Here is a 27,254-nt window from a genome sequence, read left to right as displayed (position 1 = left end):
CGCCCACGATGAGTTTACAGTCTCGAGAGCATAGAATCACTACCATTCACAGGACCATTGGGGCAATTTATTTAAAAACCTCAGTAGTTGGCAAGGGATCACCAGGCTCCATCCAGCCTATTGCTGCATCTCCTTTTCAATTTCCCTTTGCCTCTTAACAGATATTGTTAAGAAGGAATGTGGCTTGGTGGCTAGAACATAGGCCTGGGAGTCAGAAGGACCTGGGTTCTAATCCTGGCTCTGCCACATGTCTGCTGTGTGACCTTAGGCAAGTTACTTAACTTCTCTGAGCCTCAGTTACCTGATCTGTAAAATGGGGACTAAGAGTGTGAACCTCATGTGGGACAGGGATTGTGTCCAACCTGATTAACTTGTGTCTTCCCCAGTGATTAGGTTAGTGCTTGGTCATAGTAGGCGCTCAACAAGTACCATCGTTATTATTATTATTACCATTAACGAGCCATGAGGCAGTATCACAGTGCACCATGTACAGTGTGTTGAAATGACATCACATAAGTCACGTGGAAGGCCCATAAAATAAAACTCCCTGGGGGTGGGGCCAGTTCATCCAACTCAGCTGCCACTTAATAGGAATTGCACAGAGATGAGGAATAAGGCAGTAAAAACCACCACCATAGAACATAGTGGGGAGATAGCCCCACTGAGACTAACTTTCAACACTCCTGCTTCTGTTCTACTGCTTACTTCCTCCCTTCTACAGGGGATTCCCTCCCCCTCAGGGCCAAAAGATCCCAGAGCTGCCTATCTCAAAACCCTTCTGTTATCACATCTCCTCCAAAGAATTAATTTCCCATCTCCCCACTAGGAGAATCTGGAGAAGGAGCATGCTTAAACAGCATGGCCTAGTGGAGAGAGCATGGGCCAGGGAGCCAGAAGGACCTGGTTTCTAATCCCAGCTCTGCCATTTGTTTGTTGTGTGACCTTGGGCAAGTCATTTCACTCCTCTCTGCCTCAGTTACCTCATCTGTAAAACGGAGATTAAGACTGTGAGCCCTCTGTAGGGCAGGGACTGTCTACAAGCCTATTATCTTGTATCTAACACCATGCTTAGTACAGTGCTTGACACATAGTAAGCACTTAACACCACAATTATTATCATACTTATTATTATATCTCCAACTGTCACTTCAGCCCTCCCTCTCCATCTAAGCATCAGTCTGCTCACAGCTGACCATTACACTTTCATAGCTATCTATTTTACATTCTCCTCTACAAAGGATGCTATCAGCTGCTCTCCAAGACCCAGGAGGCCATTCTTAAAGAGCAACAGGAATGGCTAAACCCCTTAAATTCACAGCTGTGGTTGGGCTACAAGGTGATAAGCCCTGCCCCTAGGGAAGTATCAGTCACCCTGTACCTTAACAAACCCAGTTCAGTTTCTCTCATCCGAGAACCACTCTCCTCACAAAGCCCCTTCATAAACTGCTCAAGCATTTCCTTGCCAGGTAAAATAACCCCAGTTCCCTTTACCTTTCGTCAGGTTAGCAGACTCCCTGTATGACACATCATCCCTTACAACACTTTTGGCATTAAACCCAGGAGTGTCACAACTGACGGCCTGAGTGATCCACCTAAAAATGTTGCCCCTGAATAACCACTATGTGCTAACACTTTTTAAAAATGTAATTTGCTCATTATCTAGTAATAAGTAGAAACATAAAAGTGTTTTATTAGCTGTGACTACTTCTCTTTACACTTAAATGAACATAACAATGCAATGATAATAGTAATAATTAATAATAATGCAAAACCAGCAGTTTCTCCCCTCTGGGTCCTATTGATATGGTTCTACAATTTCTTAAAAATCTCAAAAATGGTATTTTAGTTTAAGCCAACTGAACATGTTGATTTTAAAGTCACACTTTTTCAAATATATTTCATTGTTTTTAAAAAAACAAGCCTGTAAATATTAAACATTACATAATCTTGACTTCTTTTCTTATGCTGTCAAGTTGTCTCCAACCCATAGTGATGCCATGGACATATCTTTCCCAGAACGTCCCACCTCCATCTGCAATCATTCTGTCAGAGTATCCTTAGAGTTTTCTTGGTAAAAATGTGGAAGTGTTTTACCACTGCCTCCTTCAGCACAGTAAACTTAAGTCTCCATCCTCGACTCTCTCCCATGCCACTGTGGCCCAGCACAGGTGAGTTTTGCCTTGTAGCAGATTGCCTTACACTCGCTATCCACTGCCCAAGTTAGTAATGGAATGGATATGCCTCTGCTTGACTCTCCCTCCTGTAGTCAAGACTGGTAGAGTACTGGAAACTCTCCAGATGCGACCCTGAGAGGGGAATCTTGACTTACTTTCAATTTAAATAAAACTTGATCTTTACTTTAGTATATTTCTCCAGTACAGTGAGTTAACCTTATTTTTCTATGTGTGCCCTTTCAAATGCATATTACTCACTCATGAATATTGGTATTCCATATGTTTTTTGTATATTTAAGTGTTTACTATGTGTCAAGCACTATTCTAAGCACTGGGGTAAATACAAGTTAATCAGGCCAGATTCCATCCTGTCCCACATGGGGTTCACATTAAGAAGAAGGAAGAACAAGTAATGAATCCCCATTTTGCAATTGAGAAAACTGAGGCCCAGAGAAGTGAAGTGACTTGCCCTGTGTCACACAGCGGGTAAGTGGCAGATCCAGGATTAGAGCCCAGGACCTTTGACTCCAAAGCTCATGTTCTTTCTGTTAGGCCACACTGGTAGTGATATGCAATGGTTTACATACAGGATCAAAGAATGAAACTGTAACTGCATTTTATACTTTTTTAATAATAAAAAGATGATATTAAGGAGGCAATGGCTAATTAGATTATGTCAATGGAAGGAGTGGGAGGTGCATATTGAAACCAAAGGAATAGATCTTCAGCTCCTATATGTAAAATTAAAAACAATTAGTCTCTTTCAGCTACAAACAGATTTCCCAGCCTTGCTATTGTTTTCCATAATTCCCAAGCTCAAGAGACAAGGAATATCACAATAGGTGATTGACTAAAGGCCCCTACCTACCTGCTTGATCAAGTGAAGTCAAAATTACTTTTACTGTGCCCTTGAACTCCCTCCCCTTCCATTCATTCATTCATTCATTCAGTCATATTTATTGAGTGCTTACTGTGTGCAGATCACTGTACTAAGTGCTTGGGAAGTACAAGTCGACAACATATAGAGACGGTCTGTACCCTACAACAAGCTCACAGTCTAGAGTGGGGAGACAGACAATAAAACAAAATATGTAGACAGTTGTCAAATCATCAGAACAAATAGAATTATAGCTATATGCACATCATTAACAAAATAAATAGATTAGTAAATATGTACAAGTAAAATAAATAGAGTAATAAATCTGTACAAATGTATATACAAGTGCTGTGGGGAGGGGAAGGAAGTAGGGCAGGTGGGAATGGGGAGGAGAGGAAAAAGTGGGCTCAGTCTGGGAAGGCCTCCTGGAGGAGGTGAAGGGAGGAAAGAGAGCTAGTTTGGTGGATGTGTGCAGGGAGGACACTCCAGGCCAGGGGAAGGACGTGGGCCAGGGGTCGATGGCGGGACAGGTGACAATGAGGCACAGTGAGGAGGTGTGTCATATATATGTCATATATATCCATATATGTCAGGCCACCACTCTCTCCACCCACAAAGCATTATTAAGGTCATATGTCCTCCGAGAGGCCTTTCTCAATTAAGCCCTCTTTTCCCTGGCTTGCTCTCCCTTCTGAATCATCTATGCACTTTGATCTGTGACCTTTGGACATTTGATATTCACCCCATCCCTAACCCCACAGAACTTATGAATATATCTTTAAATTATATTTTATGAATTACTCCTTTATTCATATTAAAGTCTGTCTCCCCCTCTAGACTGTAAGCTCTTTATGGGCAGGGAATATGTCTGCTAATTTTGTTGTACTGGACTCTTCCAAGTGCTTAGTACAGGTCTGCACATAGTAAGCACTCAATAAATACCACTGATTGATTAATTGATTGATCTTGAAGCTGAGCAAGTCTACTTAACAATAATAGTAATGCTAATAATAAGCATGGAGATAGATACAACATAATCATGTCAGACACTGTCCCTGTTCTACATGGGACACAAAGTTGTCTAAGAAGGAAGGAGAACAGATATTTAAACCACATTTTACAGGGGAAGAAACTGAGGCAGAGAGAAGTGAAGTGACCTGCCAAAGGTCACAGCAAGGAAGTGTGGAACCAGGATTAGAACCCAGGTCCTCTGACTCCCAGGCCTGTGCTCTTTTCACTAGGCCACACTACTTCTTTGTCATTTTTGAAGAGAGTTAGGTCACATAAACACAGCATCAGCAAAATGTTCTATTTGTCATTTTCTCTTCAGAAAGTTTTATGTTATAGTGAAGAAGAGCTCTGTATTGGGTAGATACAATCAGATCTGATTAGTCATCAATTGATTGGACACACCAATCATGCACAAGTATCTCAGATTTGCTACCTTGCACATATCTAGCTATACCAGTTCCTCCAAAAGACGCAATGACTATACTTGAAATGTGAGCAATACCTTGTAAGAGCTGAACAGGTTCTGTGGTTTGAAATTCCTGCAATCTGTCTTTGCTGTTCCCTAAAAGCTCAGGGTAATCAGTTACCTCAATATAGCACCAACCATTCTCCTCAGTCAGCAGAAGGTGGCATTGTTTTGAACAGATTATTAATTATTTCTCTTAATAATGCTTATTAAGCACCATCTTTTTTACTTAGCAAGAAAAATTAATGGACTAGAATATCATGTCTAGCAGTAGCTGAGCCCAGTTCCTTGGGCACATTTGAGCAAGTGGGAGAAAGAATATTGGCAAAAGTATTATGATGGTTCCCTCTTCCCTAAATCAGTTGGCCGTTCCTAACTTCAGATGCACTGGAATGTTGAAATGGACTTAGAGATAGTGAGCAATTTCTGGTTTCATTACCAAGAAATCTCTCTCTACTGCAGCCATCTTTCAATACTAGTATTGTGTCTCAGCTGCACATGTGCTACTTGTTACCTATTTTAAACAAAGAATCCTCTTTTAAGACATTCAGTAAGGTGGTTTTGGCACTGGGACCTAAGTAGGAAAAAAATCAAAATTCTTGAGAAGTTATGTAACAGATTTTCCTGTGCTTTATCTTCTTGGAAGTTCAATAATGGCCATTTCACAAATTAGACTATTGATGTGTAGTTAGGTGAAATATTAATTGGTTTTACTACAAACTCTGTTGTACTCTGCACTCAGTAAGTGCTCAAAAATATGATGGATTGATTGAACCATGGTAATTTGATATTCATGTGACATAGAGTCTAGAGTTTCTTAATATTCCAATGGACACCCCTGGACTTGAAAGTGTTTTGTCTGCTTTATAAATTCTCCATATGAGAGACTCTTGAATTGTCTCCTTGAGAAAACAAACTAGGACTCTCAATGTGGTCTCCAGGTCAATAGGGAGGGGAGTGAAATTGAGAAAATGCTTCCACATACGGCAAGCAGCCCAGACTACTTTGTGATCATCTACATGCCTCCAAACCAAAAGCAGCCTTCCCGCTTGCAGATTATGCCTCTGGATAGCAAGGATTCACATTTCTTGCCAGTTTCTTTAAAACTCCACCACTGCCTTGGCCTCCAGGTTGGTCAGGGGACATGGATTCTAAATCTGACTCCACCACTTACCTGCTATGTGGCCTTGGGCAAATCATGTCACTTGATCTCTGACTCAACTCCCTCATCTGTAAAATGGGGATTCAATACCTGTTCTCCTTCTTACTTAGACTGGGAGCTTCATTTGGGACCTGATTATCTTGTATCTGCTTCAGTGCTTAGTACAGTTGGCCTATAGTAAGTACTTAACAAATATTATTATCATGATTTTATCTCCCTTCTCTCAGTGTCTCCTAAAGAGGGGTAAACTCCAGGAAAGAATGTGAAAAAGTTCTATGTAGATAGTGATGTCAGCAATAATTCTCCTGCAGCACTACCAGCCTGTAATAGGTTTAGGAGTTACAAACTAAAGCAAGAAAAGATTCCCCCCAAAAAAGTATAATTCCTCCATATTCACCAACTGCCAGCCAACCAACCTCCTCTTTGGAAAGCAAATGGACTTCAACTCCAAACCTGCGCATTAGATAGAACTGTCCTACTTGGGTATCTTCATGTGATCGATTCAACTGACAAATGCTATCCTCCATGTAACAAACTGTACTCTTCTGAAATACAGTCCAGTACCTCTAAAGGTGTGGGTTGAAGGATACATACACACAGTGGCAGTCTCAGGAGGTATTTAAAAGAAATGAAACCTCACCTTTCAGTCAGAATGGGCTGAGGAATTATCCATTACAGAAAAGGCAGAATGGAGTTTAGTGCAAGGAGCACTTGAATGAATGAATGAAACAAGCGTATTTATTGAGCACTTACTGTGTGCAGGGCCAGGGGGACATAGGTAACTTGGTTCCGAGGTACTTCAAATCAGCAGATTAGTCAACCAGTGGTATTTACTGAGCACTTACTGTGTTGGGAGCACTGTATTAAGTGTTTGGCAAGTACCATGCAGAAGATGACAAATTACCAAGACATAAGATGTTGAATTCCACAAACAAAGAAGAGGAGTGGTTCGGGCTCTGGGTGTCTCATTTCATGCTCCTACGTGATCTGACTATGAAAGGCAGGAAGCTCCAAGACATACTCCCAACATAATATCAGTCAATCAATCATTATTTATAGAGTGCTTACTGTGGGCAGAGGACTATACTAAGCACTTGGGAGAATAAAATGTAACAGAATTGGTAGACATGTTCCCTGCCCACAGTGAGGTTACATGGACTATCCCAATTATGGATAGTGTGTTAAAGCTCTGGGAACTGGAGTGACAAAGCCAGATAGGTAAGCCATCTTTATGGTAATGAAGAACTCCATTAGAGCCAGTTGGTCATGGGCATAGAGAGCTGCAGCAAGTTTGTAAGAGCCCAATAGGAAGGGCAGAGCATGAAACAGAGTTCAAACTGGCACCAAGTGTACGGGAGATAGGTTGAAGCTATTCAAATGGAAGGTTAAAAATATGTTGCTTAGTCTGTATTATCTCTGAGGAGAGGCCATGGGTTGAAAGGGATAGGAAGGGGAGCATACTGGATACAAGAAAAGGTGCTCAATCAATCAATCAATCAATCAATGGTATTACATTGTGGGCAGGGAATGTGTCTACCAACTCTGTTTTACTGTGTAGTACAGTGCTCTGCATACAGTAAGTGCTCAATAAATATGATTGATTTATTGAGCATTACTATGTGCAGAGCACTGTACTAAGTGCTTGGGAAAGTACAATACAACAAAGCTGGTAGACATATTTCCTGCCCACAGCAAGCTTACTGTCTACAGGAGTAGACAGACATTAACATAAATAAATGACAGATATGTACGTAAGTACTGGGGTGCTGAGAGTGAGTTGAATCCCAAATGCCCAAAGGGTACAGACCCTAGTGCAGAGATGACATAGAAGACAGAGAGAGCGAAAAGAATGCTTAATCGGGGAAAGTCTCTTGGAGAAGATATGACCTTAGATGGGAAAGAAGAGAAAGGTAACTTTCCAAGATGACCAAGATGGGTTGGTGGGTAGAGAATTGTTCATTAGAACAGATGTACATAAAACCACCCAAAACATGAGATGAGGTGAAGATAAGGTTGGTAGAACTGTGTCCAACTCAAGTTCTGGAACCCTTTCAGAGAAAAATTGAAGAAAGGGGACCACATGCATCAGGAGGGCAACTTATTTTTAACTTTCCTGTTTCTACTGTTACTCAAAGCCTCATCTCAATCTTTAACAACACTACTATTTTCAACTGAAAAAACTGAAGGGTGTTTCCACTACCCAGAGGGTTGGACCCGAACGTCATGCAATCACGGTAAATGGTAAACATGTTTTGGTGGGGTTTTTTCCTTACTCAGGATTTTCTGTTTGATCTACTGGATGATAGTTTCATCATGCAAGTCAAATTTTATTTTTGTTCATCAGTTGATTATATGCTCCTGTCCCAGAAAGGTTTCAATCACAGATATTCCCCATTGCATAATAATGCAAGAAATGGAAAGGCTCATGAAACCAATGACTGACTCTGTCATGTTAATGGGTCCCAAGATTTGGAATGGAAAAGAAACTCAAGTACAGTAAGTACTTAACAAAAGGGGAGAACAGTGTCTGGCACATATTAAGCACTTAACAAATACCACAATTATTATTAATAAAAGATTCAGCCCTTGCTGTTAAAGAATATATCATCTAAATAAATCAATACTACTTACTGAGCACTTACTTAGTGCAAGAGCACTGTACTAAGTGTTCGGGAGAATGCAGTACAGCAGGATTAGTGGACACATTCTCTGCCCAAAATGAGCTTCCAGGTGAGATTATAAAGTTAAAGGTGGGAGGAGAGGGGTTAAAGTCTGGTTATCGTCTAATACAGGGCCAAGTGTTTAGTACAGTGCTCTGCACATAGTAAACACTCAATAAATACCATTGATTGATTAACTGACTGGAAATATTCATCCTGAGCTTTTTGTGGGGACAATGAGACCATCTGAGGGTACAGTTCCCTCAGTGAGTGTCTATGCACAAAGCTCACTGTGGGCAGGTAAACATGTCTACCAGCTCTGCTATATTTTTCTCTCCCAAGAGCTTAATACAGTGCTCTGCACACAGTAAGTGTTCAATAAATATCACTGATTAATAGATTGATTGATTGCTTAATAATATAGTTTTTGTTAAGTACTTACTATATGCCAAGCTCTCTTCTAAGCTGTGTCCTAAATTTGATATGCTACACTATGAAGATCCAGGTGGGCAGGATAACACTGTAGGAATTAGCAATGATTTTCTTCCAGGCCAAACCAGACAGTCAAGCCAGAACCTTTTTAAACTGAAATATGAAGTACTTCATTGAAAATGTCCTGCTAAAGCTCATAAAGCTATCAGTATCACATCAATCATATTTATGTGGTTTATATTTCTTTATATTTTTCTTTCTTTCTTTCTTTCTTCCTTCCTTCCTTCCTTCCTTCCTTCCTTACTTCCTTCCTTCCTGCCTTCCTGCCTTTCTTTCTTTCTTTCCTGGTTCTCCTCTTATCTCTCTGGTCGTTCATTCTCAGTCTCTTTTTCAGGCTCCTCCTCCCCCTCCCATCCCCTTACTGTGGGGGTTCCCCAAGGTTCAGTTCTTGATCTACACTCACTCCCTTGGTGACCTCATTCGCTCTCACGGCTTCAACTATCATCTCTACACTGATGACACCCAGATCTACATCTCTGCCCCTGCTCTCTCTCCCTCCCTCCAGGCTCGCATCTCCTCCTGCCTTCAGGACATCTCCATCTGGATGTCTACCCGCCACCTAAAACTCAACATGTCCAAGACTGAACTCCTTGTCTTCCCTCCCAAACCCTGCCCTCTCCCTGACTTTCCCATCTCTATTGACGGCACTATCATCCTTCCCGTCTCACAAGCCCGCAACCTTGGTGTCATCCTCGACTCTGCTCTCTCATTCACCCCTCACATCCAAGCCATCACTAAAACCTGCCGGTCTCAGCTCTGCAACATTGCCAAGATCCGCCCTTTCCTCTCCATCCAAACCACTACCCTGCTCGTTCAAGCTCTCATCATCATCATCAATCGTATTTATTGAGCGCTTACTGTGTGCAGAGCACTGTACTAAGTGCTTGGGAAGTACAAATTGGCAACATATAGAGACAGTCCCTACCCAACAGTGGGCTCACAGTCTAAAATGGGGAGACAGAGAACAAAACCAAACATACTAACAAAATAAAATAAATAGAATAGATATGTACAAGTAAAATAAATAAATAGAGTAATAAATATGTACAAACATATATACATATATACAGGTGCTGTGGGGAAGGGAAGGAGGTAAGATGGGGGGATGGAGAGGGGTACAAGGGGGAGAGGAAGGAAGGGGCTCAGTCTGGGAAGGCCTCCTGGAGGAGGTGAGCTCTCAGTAGGGCCTTGAAGGGAGGAAGAGAGCTAGCTTGGCAGATGGGCAGAGGGAGGGCATTCCAGGCCCGGGGGATGACGTGGGCCGGGGGTCGATGGCGGGACAGGCTGTGAGCCCACTGTTGGGTAGGGACTGTCTCTATATGTTGCCAATTTGTACTTCCCAAGCGCTTAGTACAGTGCTCTGCACATAGTAAGCGCTCAATAAATACGATTGATGATGATGACAGGCGAGAACGAGGTACGGTGAGGAGATTAGCAGCAGAGGAGCGGAGGGTACGGGCTGGGCTGTAGAAGGAGAGAAGGAAGGTGGGGTAGGAGGGGGCGAGGTGATGGACAGCCTTGAAGCCCAGGGTGAGGAGTTTCTGCCTGATGCGCAGATTGATTGGTAGCCACTGGAGATTTTTGAGGAGGGCAGTAATATGCCCAGGGTGTTTCTGGACAAAGATAATCCGGGCAGCAGCATGAAGTATGGATTAAAGTGGGGAGAGACACGAGGATGGGAGATCAGAGAGAAGGCTGATGCAGTAGTCCAGACAGGATAGGATGAGAGCTTGAAGGAGCAGGGTAGTGGTATGGATGGAGAGGAAAGGGCAGATCTTGGCAATGTTGCGGAGCTGAGACCGGCAGGTTTTGGTGACGGCTTGGATGTGAGGGGTGAATGAGAGAGCGGAGTCGAGGATGACACCTATCGAGGATGACTCTCATCCTATCCCGTCTGGACTACTGCATCAGCCTTCTCTCTGATCTCCCATCCTCGTGTCTCTCCCCACTTCAATCCATACTTCATGCTGCTGCCCGGATTGTCTTTGTCCAGAAATGCTCTGGGCATGTTACGCCCCTCCTCAAAAATCTCAAGTGGCTATCAATCAATCTGCGCATCAGGCAGAAACTCCTCACCCTCAGCTACAAGGGTTTCCATCACCTCGCCCCCTCCTACCTCACCTCCCTTCTCTCCTTCTACAGCCCAGCCCGCACCCTCCGCTCCTCTGCCGCTAATCTCCTCACCGTGCCTCGTTCTTGCCTGTCCCGCCATCGACCCCCCGCCCACGTCCTCCCCCAGGCCTGGAATGCCCTCCCTCTGCCCATCTGCCAAGCTAGCTCTCTTCCTTCCTTCAAGGCCCTACTGAGAGCTCACCTCCTCCAGGAGGCCTTCCCAGACTGAGCCCCTTCCTTCCTCTCCCCTTCGTCCCCCTCTCCACCCCCCCATCTTACCTCCTTCCCTTCCCCACAGCACCTGTATAGATGTATATATGTTTGTACATATTTATTACTCTATTTATTTTACTTGTACATATCTAGTCTATTTATTTTATTTTGTTAGTATGTTTGGTTTTGTTCTCTGTCTCCCCCTTCTAGACTGTGAGCCCACTGTTGGGTAGGGACTGTCTCTATATGTTGCCAGCTTGTACTTCCCAAGCAGTTAGTACAGTGCTCTGCACACAGTAAGTGCTCAATAAATACGATTGATTGATTGAGTGCTTACTATGTGCAGTGCACTGTACTAAGTGCTTGGGAGAGTACAATACTACAGAATTAACAGACAGGTTCACTTGCCCATAATGAGCTGATGGTCTAGATGGGGAGACATACATTAATATGAATAAATAATTAATAATATACAATTTAAAGATATGCACACATCAGCAGCCATGTCGTATTTTAGTTTTCCCAGTTGTCTATTTATCAGAACAGAGGGAGAAATTAGGGAATCTCCACCACCAGCTAAGAATTTGGGATTAAGAAGTTTTGCAACCAGTTTAATGATAGCAGATATATTTATAAAAATGATTGAGGAGTTCAGAAGTATGAACATGGGTGTAGCACTTGGCCAGCTACAAGGAACTTTATAAAGACAAGAGAAGCTGTTCAATCTAAATGGGCCACATCCTTCACTCAGACTGAAAACCTACTCCCGGTCAGCATTACAAGCTTCTACTTTTCCAGCTTCCTGCAAAGATTCACAATCAAAATACAACACCTACATTAGTCAATGGTTGATTTTATGCTCTGAGGTACTGGAACAAAGATTAAACAGTTCATTGCTGATTACTATAACAGTACACAGCACACAAAGGAATTTCCTACTAATTTTTCTGAATGGTTCACTATTTATAATGTGTAAGTCTATGTGAACAAACATTTCTCATGATGCAGCCATCCACAGTGCAGCCATATTTTTTAAGGAACAAGATCCCTGAAGCACTCATGTACAGAAGTTTAGGATAGAAAGACAGGGGAGGAGGTGCCCAAGTCCTGGGGACAAGAAATCTGGAAAGCCCCTTAGAAATAAAGATATAAATGAGGAGAGGGGAAAGGGAAGGAGGGAGTTAGTGTATAATTTTTGCTGACCTGTACACCCTAATCATGTTTTTGAGAAACACACCATGGTTTTATGGTGGGGTATAATAATAATGGTAAGAATAATAATAATAAAAGTGAGGAGCATGTGGCCTAGTGTTTAGAGCACAGGCCTCGGAATCAGAAGGACCTGTGTTCTAATTCTGGCACCACCACTTCTCTGCTTTGTGATACTGGGCAAGTCACTTCACTTCTCTGCACTTCAGTTTCCTCATCTGTAAAATGTGGATTAAGACCGTGAGCCTCATGTGGGAAGGAACTGTGTCCAACCTGATCAATTTGTAACTACCTCAGTATTTAGTACGGTTTCTGGAACATAGCAAGTGCTCAACAAATATACCATAAATAATAATAATAATATTACATGTTAAGCACTTAAGTGACCTGCCCAAACTCACAAAGCAGATGAATGATAGAGCCAGCATTAGAGCCTAGGTCTTCTGACCACCAGGCCTGGACCTTTTCCTCTAGGCCATGGTTTTGCTTGTTCGGTTTTCTCAATAAGATGTATGGAGCCTATAAACCATCTCTCCCAAGACAAAAATCCTTTTTGCTCAGTGAACTAACTCATCAAGGCTCCCATAGCGTGCCTTTTCTAGTGATTTTGTCCCGTTTCCTAAATTATAACCAGTCAGTCAATCATATTTATTGAGTGCTTACTGTGTGCAGAACACTGTACTAAGCACTAGGGAGAGTACAATATAACAATTTAACAGATGCATTCCCTGCCCACATGGAGCTTACTGTCTAGAAAACTATCATTATCATCATGATATTAAACAGAATTTGTTGATCATCTACTGTGATCAAAGTTCTCCTAAGCACTTGAGTGCATACAATAGTAATAAAAAGATGAGAAGCCCCATGGTCTACTGGATAGAGCATGGCCCAGAGAGTCAGCTGTGTGTGCTGACTTGTCTCCTGTTTGACCTTGGGCAAGGCACTTAACTTCTCTGTGCCTCAGTTCCCTCATCTGTAAAATGGGGATTAAGACTGTGAGCCCTTTGTGGGACAGGGACTGTGCCCAACCTGATTAGTTTGCATCTACCCCAGTGCTTAGAACAGTGTTTAATAAATACCACTGATTAATTAGATTGATTGCTTAATAATAATTATAGTGGGAAGAATTATGTGGGTAGCTCAAAACACAGTAAAAAAAGTTGTAATTCTTAAGTAGCACCTTTCAACCAGAGATGTCCAAATCTTTTACAATTGTTTATTAACTAAGGCTCACTACTCTCCAGTGAGATGTTGTGGAGACAATACCTACCTGTTCTGCAGTTTCAGTCTTCAAAGTGCCCTTAGAACATTAATTAGTCCAAGAAGCACTCCTGATGATAATTATGATCATCATTTTACAGATGGTGAAACTGTAATAGGGTTTGTGATTTGAAATAGGCCCAGATCAATGAAATGCTTAGGATAGAGGGAAACAGTGTTGCCTAGTGAAAATAACATGGGCCTAGGACTCAGAGGACCTGAATTCTAATCCCAGCTCTGCCATTTGTCTGCTGTGTGACCTTCGGCAAGTTACTTAACTTTTATATGCCTCAGTTTCTTCATCTGTAAGATGGGTATTCAATACCTGTTCTCCCTCCTACCTCAACTGTGAGCCCTATGTGGGACAAGGATTGTGTTTGGCCTGATTACTTGTATCTATCTCAGTGGTTAATACAATGCTTGGCACATAGTAAGTGCTTAAAAAATAGCACACATTTTTATTATGAATTGTGAACAGCTACAAATCACAGGAGTCACTTAAGCACCACTAACATCCTCAGATATTAAGTATTTGATTCCTTTCTCTTATTTATCCCTTCCCCACCTCCACAACATTTATGTACATATCTATCTGTAATATTTTAATGTCTCCCTCCCCCACTAGTCTGTAAAGTCCTTGTGGGTAGGGATTGTGTTTACATACTCTCTTGCACTGCATTCTCCCAAGTGCTTAGTACAGTGCTCTGAACACAGTAAGCACTCTATAAATATCATTGATATTAACTGGAGCTAGAGGAGAAATTGTAATAGAACAGACCAGGGAAGACAGGAGGTGAATTCTGACTGCAAGAGAGGGGTTCCCTATGTCTCTTTACATAGAGTCAAAACTCCTAACAATTGGCTTCAGGGTTGATCACCATCTCTCCCCATTGTACATACCTGATCTCTCCTTTTTCTTCTTTTATGGAATTTGTTAAGTGCTTACTATGTGCCAAGCACTGTACTAAGAGCTGGGGTAGATTCAAACTAGTCACATTGAACAGTCCATTTCGCACATGGGGTTTACAATCTTAATCCTCATTTAACAGATGAGGTAACTGAGGCACAGAGAAATGAACTGACTTGCCCAAGGACACAAGGCAGACAAGTGGCAGAGTCGGAATTAGAACCCAGGTCCTTCTGACTTACTGGTCCTTGCTCTATCAATTACTGTATCTATTGTCAATCGAAACTATCAGGCATGATCTTCCCTGATCCTCTCCAATCCCTCCCTCCTTCTGTCCCTTCTTCAACTCTCTCAACTTTCCCAGAACCTTCCAACTGTACATTTGACCCTATCCCTTTACACCTTATCAAAGCATTGACCCCTCTTTTCTTCCCTCCCTGAGCACCACCTTCAACTGTTGGCTCTCCAATGCTTCCTCCCCACTGCTTTCAAGCATGCTCATGTCTCCCTTCCCCTAAAAAAACCCTCCCTTGGCCCCAGTGTTCCCTCCAGTTATCGCCCCATCTCCCTCTTACCATTCCTCTCCAAATTCCTTGAGGGAGGTGTCTACACCCACTATCTTGAGTTCTTCTCCGCCAATTCTCTCCTTGATCACCTCCAATCTGGCTTCTGCCCCTTTCACTCCACAGAAACCGCCATCTTAAAGGTCATGGATGATCTCCTTCTTTCCGAATCCAACAGCCACTACTCCACACTAATCCTCCTCAACCTCTCAATCAATCAATCAATCAATCAATTGTATTTATTAAGCACTTACTGTGTGCAGAGCACTGTACTAAGCGCTTGGGAAGTACAAGTTGGCAACATATAGAGACAGTCCCTACCCAACAGTGGGCTCACAGTCTAGACGTTTGCCTTCAACACTGTTGACCATCCCCTTCTCCTGGAAACACAGCCAGCTTTAGCTTCACTGACACTATCCTCTCCTGGTTCACCTCCTATTTCTTTGGCCACTCATTCTCGGTCTCTTTTGCAGGCTCCTCCTCTGCCTTCCCCACCCTAGCCGTGGATGTCCCTCATGGTTCAGTTCTGGGTCACTTTCTATCCTCCATCTACACCCAATCCCCTCGTTCGCGCCCACAGATTCAACTACCACCTCTATGCAGATGATTTCCAAATTGCCATCCCCAACCCTGATCTCTCTCCTACTCTGCATTCTTGAATTTCCACATGCCTTCATGACATCTTAACTGGATGTCCTGCTAACAATTCAAACTTAACAAGTCCAAAACAGAACTCAGTATCTTCCCATCCAAACACTGTCCTCTCCCTGAATACCCCATCTCTATAGATACCACCACCATCCTTCTTGTCTCAAAAGCCCATAACCTTAGCATTGTCCTTGTCTCATCTCTCTCATTCAATCCACATAGTCATTCATTCTTTCATTCAATAGTATTTATTGAGTGCTTACTGTGTGCAGAGCATGTACTAAGTACTTGGGAGAGTGAAATACATAGAGAAGCAGCATGGTTCAGTGGAAAGAGCATGGGCTTTGGAGTCAGAGGTCAGGGGTTCAAATACTGGCTCTGCCAATTGTCAGCTGTGTGACTTTGGGCAAGTCACTTAACTTCTCTGTGCCTCAGTTACCTCATCTGTAAAATGGGGATGAAGACTGTGAGCCCTATGTGGAACAACCTGATCACCTTGTAACCTCCCCAGTGCTTAGAACAGTGCTTTGCACATAGTAAGCACTTAATAAATGCCATCATTATTAAATACAACAACAGGTGCATTCCCTGTTCACAATGAGCTTACAGTCTACATGGGGGAGTCAGACATTAATATAAATAAATTATGGATACATATGTAAGTGCCGTGAGGCTGAGAGGGGGGAAGAAAAAAGGGAGCAGGCCAGGGCAATGCAGAAGGGAGTGGGAGAAGAGAAAAAGGGGGGCTTAGTCAGGGAAGCCCTTCTCCTTCTGGAGGAGATATGCCTTCAATAAGACTTTGAAGGGGGGAGAGAGGAACTGTCAATCAGATTTGAGGAGGGACGGCATTCCAGACCAGAGGCAGGATGTGGGCAAGGGGTGAGTGGCCAGAGAGGTGAGATTGAGGCACAGTGAGAAGGTTAGCATTAGAGGAGTGAACTGTGTGTGCTGGGTTGTAGCAGGAGAGTAATGAGGTGAGTAGGAGGGGGCAAGGTGATTGAGTATTTTAAAGCCAATAACAAGCTTGCAGTCTAGAGAAACACCCTCCTTAGCAATTACAAATACATATATGTATATATACATGTCCACTTTATTTATACATTTTTGAGCTTTTTAGTTATAGTTTTATCTTTGACTCCCCAGTTAGAATGTAATAAATTATCAATAGAAGCAGCATGACGTAGTGAATAGAGCACATACCTGGAAGTCAAGTGGTCATGGGTTCTAATTCTGGCTCTGCCACTTGTCTGCTGTGTGACCTTAGGCAAGCACTTCACTTTTCTGGGCCTCAGTTACTTCATCTGTAAAGTGGGGATTGAGAATGTGAGCCCACATGAGACAGGGACTGTGTCCTAGCCAATTTGCTTGTATCCACCCCAGCACTTAGTACAGTGCCTGGAACATAGTAAGTGCTTAACAAATACCATAATTATTATCACTAATTATCAATCAATGGTATTTACGGAGTGCTTACTACGTGTTGAGGACTGCACTAAATGGGCAGGAAACATTATTTTCTACTACACCTCAGCCCACATACTTCACTCCTCTAACGCCAACCTAATCACTAATAATAATAATAATAATAATAATGGCATTTATTAAGCACTTACTATGTGCAAAGCACTGTTCTAAGCACTGGGGAGATTACAAAGTAATCAGGTTGTCCCACAGGGGGATCACAGTCTTAATCCCCATTTTATAGATGAGGTAACTGAGGCACAGAGAAGTTAAGTGACTTGTCCAAAGTCACACAGCTGACAAGTGGCAGAGCCGGGATTTGAACCCACAACCTCTGACTCCAAAGCCCAGGCTCTTTCCACTGAGCCACACTGGTCAATCTCATCTATCTCACTGCCAACCCATTACCCATGTTTCCCTCTGGCCTGAAACTCCTTTCTCCTTCATATACACCAGACCACAGCTCTCTCCTATCTTCAAAGTCTTGCTGAAATCACATCTCCTCCCAAATGCCTTACCGGAGTAAATCCTCATTTCCCCTACTCCCTCTCACTTCTGTATCACCTATGCACTTGATGTTTACCCTACCCTCACCCCCTCAGCACTTATGTACATAACAGTAATATATTTTAGTATTTGTCTTCTACTCTAGAGTGCAAGCTCCTAGACTGTACTGTACCACTAGAGGCAGGAGAATGCTGACCTTTCAGCTCTAAAATTCATTGGTCAATGACCAGGCAATGTTTATTGGGCTGAACAAAATGAAAGAATGTATCAAAATAGTCGTTTGTCCTTTTGGACCAGTTTTCTCTCAGATAAATGTCGAGCAGGGATTATTTTTTGGGTTAAAGTTTCAGGCATCTAAACTTTTGTCCTAGTATTTCCAGGAGCCTTGTCCTGGGAGATTCAATAGGAGGAGGGGAGGTGGTTGAGCAGGGAGGAAATGAGTGAGTTTCGGTGACATCGAACTTGGTTGCCCACGTCCTTGCAAAATACACTGACTGCACAGCAGAGCAGGTAAACCTTCAGAGCCAAGAAAAGCCCGGTGAAATTCTTGACTCGACCTGTCTCAATTAGTGCACCCACGAATGCATTGGGAGTAGCAGGGCTGTTGCTGACAGGATAACTTACTCATTTCCCTCAAAACCAGGACCTCATCATTCCAGTGTGAATGAATATTGATAAAAGAGCTATCTTGTTCACCCTCTTTCTTGAGCAATCACCTTTTCTGTCTATTATCCTTTCTGTCTTTACTGTGCTTGGTGTTTTCTTCACAGCCAAAGAAAATCCAAAGGCAACAAGAGACAACAGGGATGTGTCATCCCAGAATAGAGAAATGGTCTATCTAATGTGGTATCCTGCTTCTACTATATGCACTGCCAGGTGCTTCAGACAAAGATATCAACCTATTACACACGGGCAGAGAGATTTTTTTTCCTCCGGTCCCCAGTTGCGGATCAGTTACACGCTTCAGGCTGAAGACAGGGAATCCTTGAAATAGTATTCCAGCTGGAGAAAATATCCCTACGACTCTAATTGCACTTGCTCATTCAAAAAAAAATGTTTCCCATCCTTAATCACAGCCCTTGTTCATCATGTACTAGGACTGTCTGTCATTAACTCTGGAGCCAAGTAACAGCACGTCAGGTCCGACTTTCCTGGCCTCTATTCAGGAGATGACTGGAAACTGGATACGATGGTTTGCATTTCTGGATGGTGATGGAGTGTGAATGGGAAGTGCCTTGAACTCATAAACCACTTTGAAAATGAAATCACTATGCATGTGAGGGGAGGAGTTAATACTGGGTGAGGGCATTATAGCTGGAGAGAATCCTACAGACTTCTGCTGTAAGAGAAGTAGCTTGGCCTAATGTAAAGAGCATGGGCTTGGGTGTCAGAGGACCTGGGTTCTATTCCTATCTCTGCAAATTGCTTGCTGTATGACCTTGGGCATGTTACTTAACTTCTCTGCGCCTTAGTTTTTCTGTTCTCCATTCTACTTAGACTGTGAGCCCCATGTGAGGCAGGGACTGTGTCCAACCTAAGTAACTTGTATCTACCCCAGCACTTAGAATAGTGTTTGACACATGGAAAGAACTTAACAAATTCCATGAAAAAATGAATCGTATTTATTCAGCATTTACTGGGTGCAGAGCACTGTACCAAGCGCTTGGGAGAGTGCAATATAACAGGTGGTACAGATGAATAAACTGAGGCCCAGAGAGATTAAAGGACTTGGCCAAGGTCACTCACCAATCCAGCAATAGAGCTGGGATTTGAACCCAGGGTCTCTTGACTCTTTCTACTAGCCCGTTGGTTACTAAAATTCTTCCTGTGGTTATTTAAATTGATTTCTTCTCACTCTCTTGCCAGAGGATATGAAAACAGGTGTTCCATCTTCTCCACTTAGATTGTGAGTACCTCAGGGACAGGGACCATGTCTAATTCCCACCTATGTACTCTTTCTCAGTGCTTTATACAGTGTTACATGTGCAGTAAGTGCTTAATAAATACTATTACTACTACTAATAGTCTACTTGAGGAACCTTCATATTTTGTAATGTTCATAAGTTCCTAAAAGTGTTTTATACTGGTGTGGGTTTGGGGGAGGGTGGGTTTATAGGTCAGATACACACACCCAGGGTGGGGTGGAAAGGTATTCATGCTACTTGAGTTCTCTGCCACATGCTCAGCATATACATAAGTGGACTTTTAATTGGTCACAATCATCAGTAAAGGAAATATGTATCAGACACTAGTGCCTCATCTAATATTTATATATATAAAAAAGAAAATGGCTTTTATCTTCCTAAGGGCGGAAGCAGATGAATAAAATTGCATAACATGAAGGTGATCTAAAATCCCAGGGGATAGAAACAGAGGAACACTTTACCAACAACCATAGTCTATCTCTCTCATGTTTCTCTTCATCCATTCCCAGGGATTTTGCTCTTTTTCATGTTATGCGATTTTATTCATCTGGTTCCCCTCCCTCCCCCAGTAGGAGCTAAGCCCCTCGAGGGCAGGAAACTAGTTTTCTCTTCTTTTGGTGTCTAGTTTTTGCTGATATAATCACTGGTGTCCTGGATAGTGTCCTGCACACAACAGTCAGTCAGTCATATTTATTGGCCACTTACTGTGTGCAGAGCACTGTACTAAGCGCTTGGGAAGTACAAGTTGGCAACATATAGAGACAGTCCCTACCCAACAGTGAGCTCACAGTCTAGAAGACAGGCTCACAGTCTAGAAGGATTTACAATGTGCTAGGCACTGTTCTAAGCACCAGGGTAGATATAAGATAATCAGGTTGGACACAGTCTCTGTCCCACATAGGGCTCACAGTCTTAATCCCCATTTTACACATGAGGGAACTGAGCCAGAGAGAAGTTAAGTGACTTTCCCAAGGTCACACAGCAGACAAGTGGCAGAGCTGGGATTAGAACCCATGACCCTCTGACTCCCAGGCCCATCCTCTATCCACTATGCCATGCTGTACCCATTTCTTTGGCAGTTGATGCGACTGAGCAAATCAGGAAGGCAGAGGTCATGGGTTCTAATCCCGGCTCTGCCACATGTCTGCTGGTGACCTTGGGCAAGTCACTTAGCTTCTCTGACCCTCAGTTCCCTCATCTGTAAAACAGGGATTAAGACTGTGAGCCCCATGTTGGACACCCTGATCGCCCTATATCCCCCCCCAACAGAGTTTAGAACAGTGCTTTGCACATAGTAAGCGCTTAACAAATGTCATCATTATTAGTGACAATCAGGAGCATAAGGCAGGAGATGATGTGTCTCAAAGCCACGTTGGTGCTGGAACCCTAACTTCCATTTTTCTGGTAGATGAAAGGATTTCTATTCCTCAATTATGATCAATAAACTACTCTGCTAGATCCTTTACTAAGATTGTGGTATATTCACATAGTCCCCCAGAAACACAAAAGATTATTATGACCCTAAACCACAAAACAATTCTTTCACTCATAATGCTGTGTGTCTAAAACTAGTTATCTGAAAACACAAGGTCTTGCTTCAAAGGTTAAAACATGTAGTCTTTTAAGTGTAATCCCCTTATCAGTTTGGGCCCTTATCAGTGGCCCAAACAAGCTAGTAGTGATGCTATTGCTATCCAATGGTTCTCAGAGGCCAATTTCTCATTAATTATGTCAGGGATTCTTCGATCACCTTAGAAAGTTTTCTCCCTCCCACTGTGTCTTTAGACATTTTCAGAATGCCTGTAGTCTTTCCTTCTCAATTTAGGCCCTGTATACCCTTTTAAAATATTAAATTGGAGAAATTTAGTATTTTCTCACATGAAGAGAGAAAATATTTTCAAGTGATGAAAAAAAACGGGGATGTCTGGAGAAAGGGGGAATTTGAAATGGGCTTGAATGTCATATTACCTGGACTAGTAAATGGAAAGACTGTAAGCTTGTTGTGGGCAGGGACTGTGTCTACCAACTCTGTTATGTTGTACTATCCCAAGTGGTCAGTACAGTGCTTAGCTCAGAGTAAGCACACAATAAATATGACTGATTGATTGATTGAAAGAGATGGTGAAAGGAGATTTAGCTCCTTTACTATTCTCAGAGCACCTGATACAATGCATTGAAGCAGCATAGCCTAATGGACAGAGAACCGGCCTGGGAATCAAAACGGTGGGTTCTAATCCCAATACCACCTCTTGTCTGCTCTGTGACCTTGGGCAAGTCACTTCACTTCTCTGTGCTTCAGTTACCTCATCTGTAAAATGGGGATTAAGACTGTGAGCCGAACATGGGACATGGACTGTATCTAACCTGATTAGCTTGTATCTACCTCAGTGCTTAGTACAGTGCCTGACACATAATAAGCTCTTAACAAATACTATGAAAAAAATAATGCGGTGACATCCAGGGCTTCATTTCACAGTCTATGTGGTCTGTGATTATTTGTTGTATAAATATATATAAAGGAGAAGCAGTATGGCCTAATGGATGTAGCATAGGCCTGGGAGTCAAAAGGACCTGGGTTCTAAACCCAGCTCTGCCACGTATCTGCTGTGTGACCTTGGGCAATGCACTTAATTTCTCTGAGCCTCATCTGTAAAATGGAGATTGAGACTGTGAGCCCAATGTGGGGCAGAGACTGTATCCAACCCAATTACCTTATACCTACCCCAGTGCTTAGTACAGTGCTTGGCATAAACTAAGCGTTTAACAAATACCACAATTATAAATACTCAGAAAGACCCCCAGTTGCTTTGAAACATACCAGACTTTGTATTCAAGGAATTGATGAGTCAATCAATGGTATTTGTGGAACGCTTTCTCTGTGCAAAGTGCAGTAATATCACTTTACACAGTATTATGTCCAAGAGGGTCAGAGCTCGCAAAAGCCCACTTTCATCTCCATAGCTCCATGAGGCAGGCTATTCTTGTGAACACTTCTTGGGGGCTGGTTGCATGGGGTGGAAAGAAGGAAAAAAAGTGTTAATACACTTACTGTACTAACTGTTTCTAATAATTGCATTAATTGTATTAACTAAAGAAGAGAAGCAGTGTGGCTATAAGAAACAGTGTGGCTTAGTGGAAAGAGCATGGGCTTGGGAGTCAGAGGATGTGGGTTCTCATCCCAGCTCCACCACTTGTCTGCTGTGTGACCTTGGGCAAGCCACTTAACTTCTCTGTGCCTCAGTCACCTCATCTGTAAAATGGGTATTTAGACTCTGAGCCCCATGTGGGGCAACCTGATTACCTTGTATCTACCCCAGCACTTAGAACAGTGCTCGGCACATAGTAAGCATTTTACAACTACCATAATAGTAGTAATAACTCTATTATATTTCAATCTGAGTTTGGGAGTCTGAGCTAGATTTTTACTTGTTTTGGAATGTATTCTCTCTTGTTTCACTGCTTTGTCATTAATATGGCCACACTGTCCTGGAAGCAGCCAATTCCTTCAAAGCCATGGCATCTGCTATCATGGAGACAAGAGAACTTTGGGCTCTTCATAAAGCATAGCTTTTCACGAAACAATTCCTAATGAGCTAATATCTGTTTCTACTGGGCACATGTGTCACCAAAAACTCAAACAGGGAGGACCAGTAGGATGGGGAGGTCTTAGCTTCCATTTTCTATCTAGTAGTAGTAGTAGTAGTAGTAGTAGTAGTAGTATTTATTTTGTGTTTATTGTGTGCAGAGCACTGTACTACCTCTGGGAAAGAGTGTATAATAAAGGGAAATTAGTTATGGACCCTGTCTCTCAAGGGGAGCCTGAGCCCCATTAGACTCCCTTTGCCAACAAATTTGTTCCTCCCATTCCACTTCCAACAGAACTGTTCCAAAATCATGCCAAGCAGAATTCCATGATTAAGGTGCTAACACAGATCAGGGCACTATAACTCTGGTTTCCTTAAGCTGTTGCTTACTGTTTTGGTTCTGAGAGCTTTGCAGAGGAAACCTATTATGTACCAACATAATAATAAGAAGAAGAACAACAACAACAATAATAATGGTACTTGGTAAGTGCCTTCTATGTGCCAAGCAATGTTTGGGGTAGATACAAGATCATGGGGGAAGCAGCATGTCCTAGTGGATAGAGCACAGGCCTGGGAGGCAGAAGGACCTGGGTTCTAATCTGCCTCTGCCACTTGTCAGCTGTGTGATCTTGGGCAAGTCACTTCACTTCTCTGGGCCTCAGTTACCTCATCTGTGAAATGGGGATTAGACTGGGAGCCCCATGTGGGACAGGGACTGTGTCTAACCCTATTTAGCTTGCATCCACCCCAGTGCTTAGTACAGTGCCTGGTAAGTGCTTAACAGATATCACAATTGTTATTATTATTATTGTTATCAGGTCTCACATGGGCTCACAGTTTAAGTAAGAAGGGAGCACAGGTAATGAATCCCCATTTTGCAGATGAAGGAACTATAGCCCAGAGTAGTTAAGTGACTTGCCCAAGGTCACAGAGCAGGTAAGTGGTGGAGCCAGGATTAGAAACCACAACCTCTGACTCCCAGTGCTCTTTCCACTAAGCCATGCTGCTTCCCTGCTTTGGAACTATACAAAAATATGGAAGAGCTTTGAAAAGCAAGGAAAAGAGGACTGCTTCACTAAAAATGGATTTAAGGGTATAGGTTCCTGGGGCATCCACCCTAACCTTCCTAATAGTGGGATGCTCGCTCTAACTTACGGGTGGCAAAACTTTGCCTTTTACTGTCCTTCTACCTCAGCTCCCCACAACCATACTGTAATCACCATCATTACCCATCATTAATGATGGGCCTAATGGTTTGTGCTTCTGCAGCACTTCTCTGATGATCTCAAAGCATGACTGCACCATGGTCATAAAAGTCAGGTGTGTTCCTCTCCAAAAGAGATAGTGTTTATAATGAGGGTGGGAAGGTTTCACAGTTGTCTAACCTCAGCAAATGAAAAAAAAAAGTATGAGAAGGCTTGCAGGGATTTGTTTAAGATTTCTCTTGTTTAACTAGGGAAGGGGGTGTTTTTATTGGTGCAGGTCAGGACATGCTCAAGACCTGCCCGTCAACAGAATTAGATCTATCTCTTACCCACCCCTCACTGATCTTATCAAATTCATGATATACTGTCAAACAGTAGCTTAACAGGGCTCCAGGAGGATGCAGTTGGAGCCTTCCTAAAATATCCCTTGAAGAAATGGAATGACCCCACCTAAATTGAGACTTCAATCTCAAGCAAGGCCTTCCTCAAGAGCTGGGTGGATTCCTTTACCTCTGTCCCCAAAATGTCATCACAGTCCTTTCTGAGATTGATTATCAAAGGATTTTAGTCAGCGCATCCAACTCCTGAAATCAATCAATCAATCGTATTTATTGAGCGCTTACTGTGTGCAGAGCACTGTACTAAGCGCTTGGGAAGTACAAGTTGGCAACATATAGAGACAGTCCCTACCCAACAGTGGGCTCACAGTTTAAAAGGGGGGAGACAAAGAACAAAACCAAACATACTAACAAAATAAAATAAATAGAATAGATATGTACAAGTAAAATAAATAAATAGAGTAATAAATATGTACAAACATATATACATATATACAGGTGCAATGGGGAAGGGAAGGAGGTAAGATGTGGGGGATGGAGAGGGGGACGAGGGGGAGAGGAGGGAAGGGGCTCAGTCTGGGAAGGCCTCCTGGAGGAGTTGGGCTCTCAGTAGGGCCTTGAAGGGAGGAAGGTCATGGGTTCAAATCCCAGCTCTGCCAATTGTCAGCTGTGTGACTTTGGGCAAATCAATTAACGTCCCTGGGCCTCAGTTACCTCATCTTGTAAGAAGCAAAATCTCCTTACCACTGGCTTTAAAAACATTCAATCACCTTGCCCCCTCTTACCTAAGCTTGTTGATCTCCTATTATGGCCCAGCCAGTACACAGTAAGCCCTCAAAATACCACTGAAATGACTGTTACCATGATTGAGGGCCCCTTGTCAGTCAAGAGTACCCAAGGAAAATAGTCAAGAGAGCTCAGATAAGGTGATATTGGGGGATCTTGGTCTTAGTTCCACAGCTTTTAACAACGGGCTCCGAGTAAAAGGGGTCACAGACATCACAGTAATCCTAATAACCGAAGTCACAGCCTACCTGGGAAGGTTTATAGGCAGGGAACAAAAGATTTCAAAGCCTCCAAACCCCATGTGCACTGATTTGCACATCTTCCTCAAGCAACTGTTCCTGCAAACCCTGACTATCTGTAGCTGGAAAAACGGTCCTGTGAATGAGCAATCTGCATGCTCATGCACAGACCCACATTTGTTCTGTGGGTAAAATTTTGGCTACAAAAGAGCCTTGCAAAACCTGGCAGATGCCAAATTGAATTGAGATTAGCAATAGGCACCCAAGACCAGTTCAAGCACTGTTGGAACTCTCCCTGAAGTATTTTGTTTTTTGTTTATAAATGCACCCTAAGTTTAAATGGGAAATTGGAAAACTTACCAATAAAAGGGGTTTGCATCCCCCTTCTAGAAGCTTTACTTTTTAAATAACAAAAAAAAAATGCTTATATGTAAGGTTTAGCTGTACACAATTGAACCCATCAATGGCTTAGTTCAGCCCCTACTTCTGGATTCACTCTGGAGTTTTCTCTCCTAATGCTACTGTATCCTGATTATCTTTACAGGTTGAGGCCCTCAATCCCAGTCTGTAGCCTTAAGTGTTTTAAACTAAATATGGACAAATGGCTAATGACGAACTTTTCTGTGACTTCTGTTTTAACCTTTTCAGTTCTGGGCTCGACCTCAGTGGCTGACTGCAAACCCCATTTGACGATCAATCTTATTTATTGAGTGCTTATTGTGAAGAGAGTACTAAGCGCTTGAGAGAGTACAAGAAAACAGAGTTGGTAGACACATTTCCAGCCTACAGTGAATTTACAATCTAGAAGGGGAAATGGGCATTAATATTAATAAATAAATTAAACTAAGGGTATGTAGAGAAGTGTTTCAGGGCTGAGGGAGGGGTAAATAAAGGGTTCATATTCTAGTGCACAAGCAACACCGAAGGGAGGGAGGGACAAGGAAATGAGGGTTTAGTCAGAGAAGGCTTCTTGGAGGACATATGTTTTTAAATAAGGCTTTGAAGGTGGGGAGAGAGATAGTACGTAGGATATGAAGAAGGTGGGAGCTCCAGGCCAGAGGCAGAATGTGGGCAAGGAATCGGCAGCAAGATAGAAGAGTTGGAGATACAGTAAGTTAGCATTAGAGGTATGAAGTATGTGGGCTGGGCTGTAGTGAGAAGTAGGAGAAGGCCAGGTGATTGAGAGCTTTAAAACCTAGGTAGGAGTTTCTGTTGGATGTGGAGGTGGATGGACAACCACAGGAAGTTATTGAGGTATGAGGAAACTTGGACTGAACGTTTTTCTAGAAAATTGATCTGGACAGCAGAGTGAAGTGTGGACTGGAGTGGGGAGGGACAGGAGGGGGAAGGCAAGTAAGGAGGCTGATGCAGTAAACACGGCAGGATAAGATAAATGCTTGGATTAATGTGATAACAAAGAGAACAGGGCAGATTTTAGTGATGCTGTGAAGT

The 27,254-nt window shown here is 42.7% G+C and overlaps 1 non-coding gene across 1 annotated transcript; it reads right to left on the bottom strand.

Annotated features, from left to right (window-relative positions):
• Positions 1 to 2,178: 2,178 nt before the first annotated feature.
• Positions 2,179 to 2,316, bottom strand: LOC119938253. Its single transcript, XR_005454383.1, has one exon. It is a non-coding gene; the product is annotated as a small nucleolar RNA SNORA7 (small nucleolar RNA).
• Between the last annotated feature and the right edge of the window lie 24,938 nt (positions 2,317 to 27,254).

The sequence above is a fragment of the Tachyglossus aculeatus genome, chromosome 1, assembly GCF_015852505.1.
Source record: "Tachyglossus aculeatus isolate mTacAcu1 chromosome 1, mTacAcu1.pri, whole genome shotgun sequence".
Taxonomy (NCBI): domain Eukaryota; kingdom Metazoa; phylum Chordata; class Mammalia; order Monotremata; family Tachyglossidae; genus Tachyglossus; species Tachyglossus aculeatus.
The sequence above is the reverse complement of the archived record's forward strand: the minus strand, read 5'-3'. Positions and strand labels throughout refer to the sequence as shown.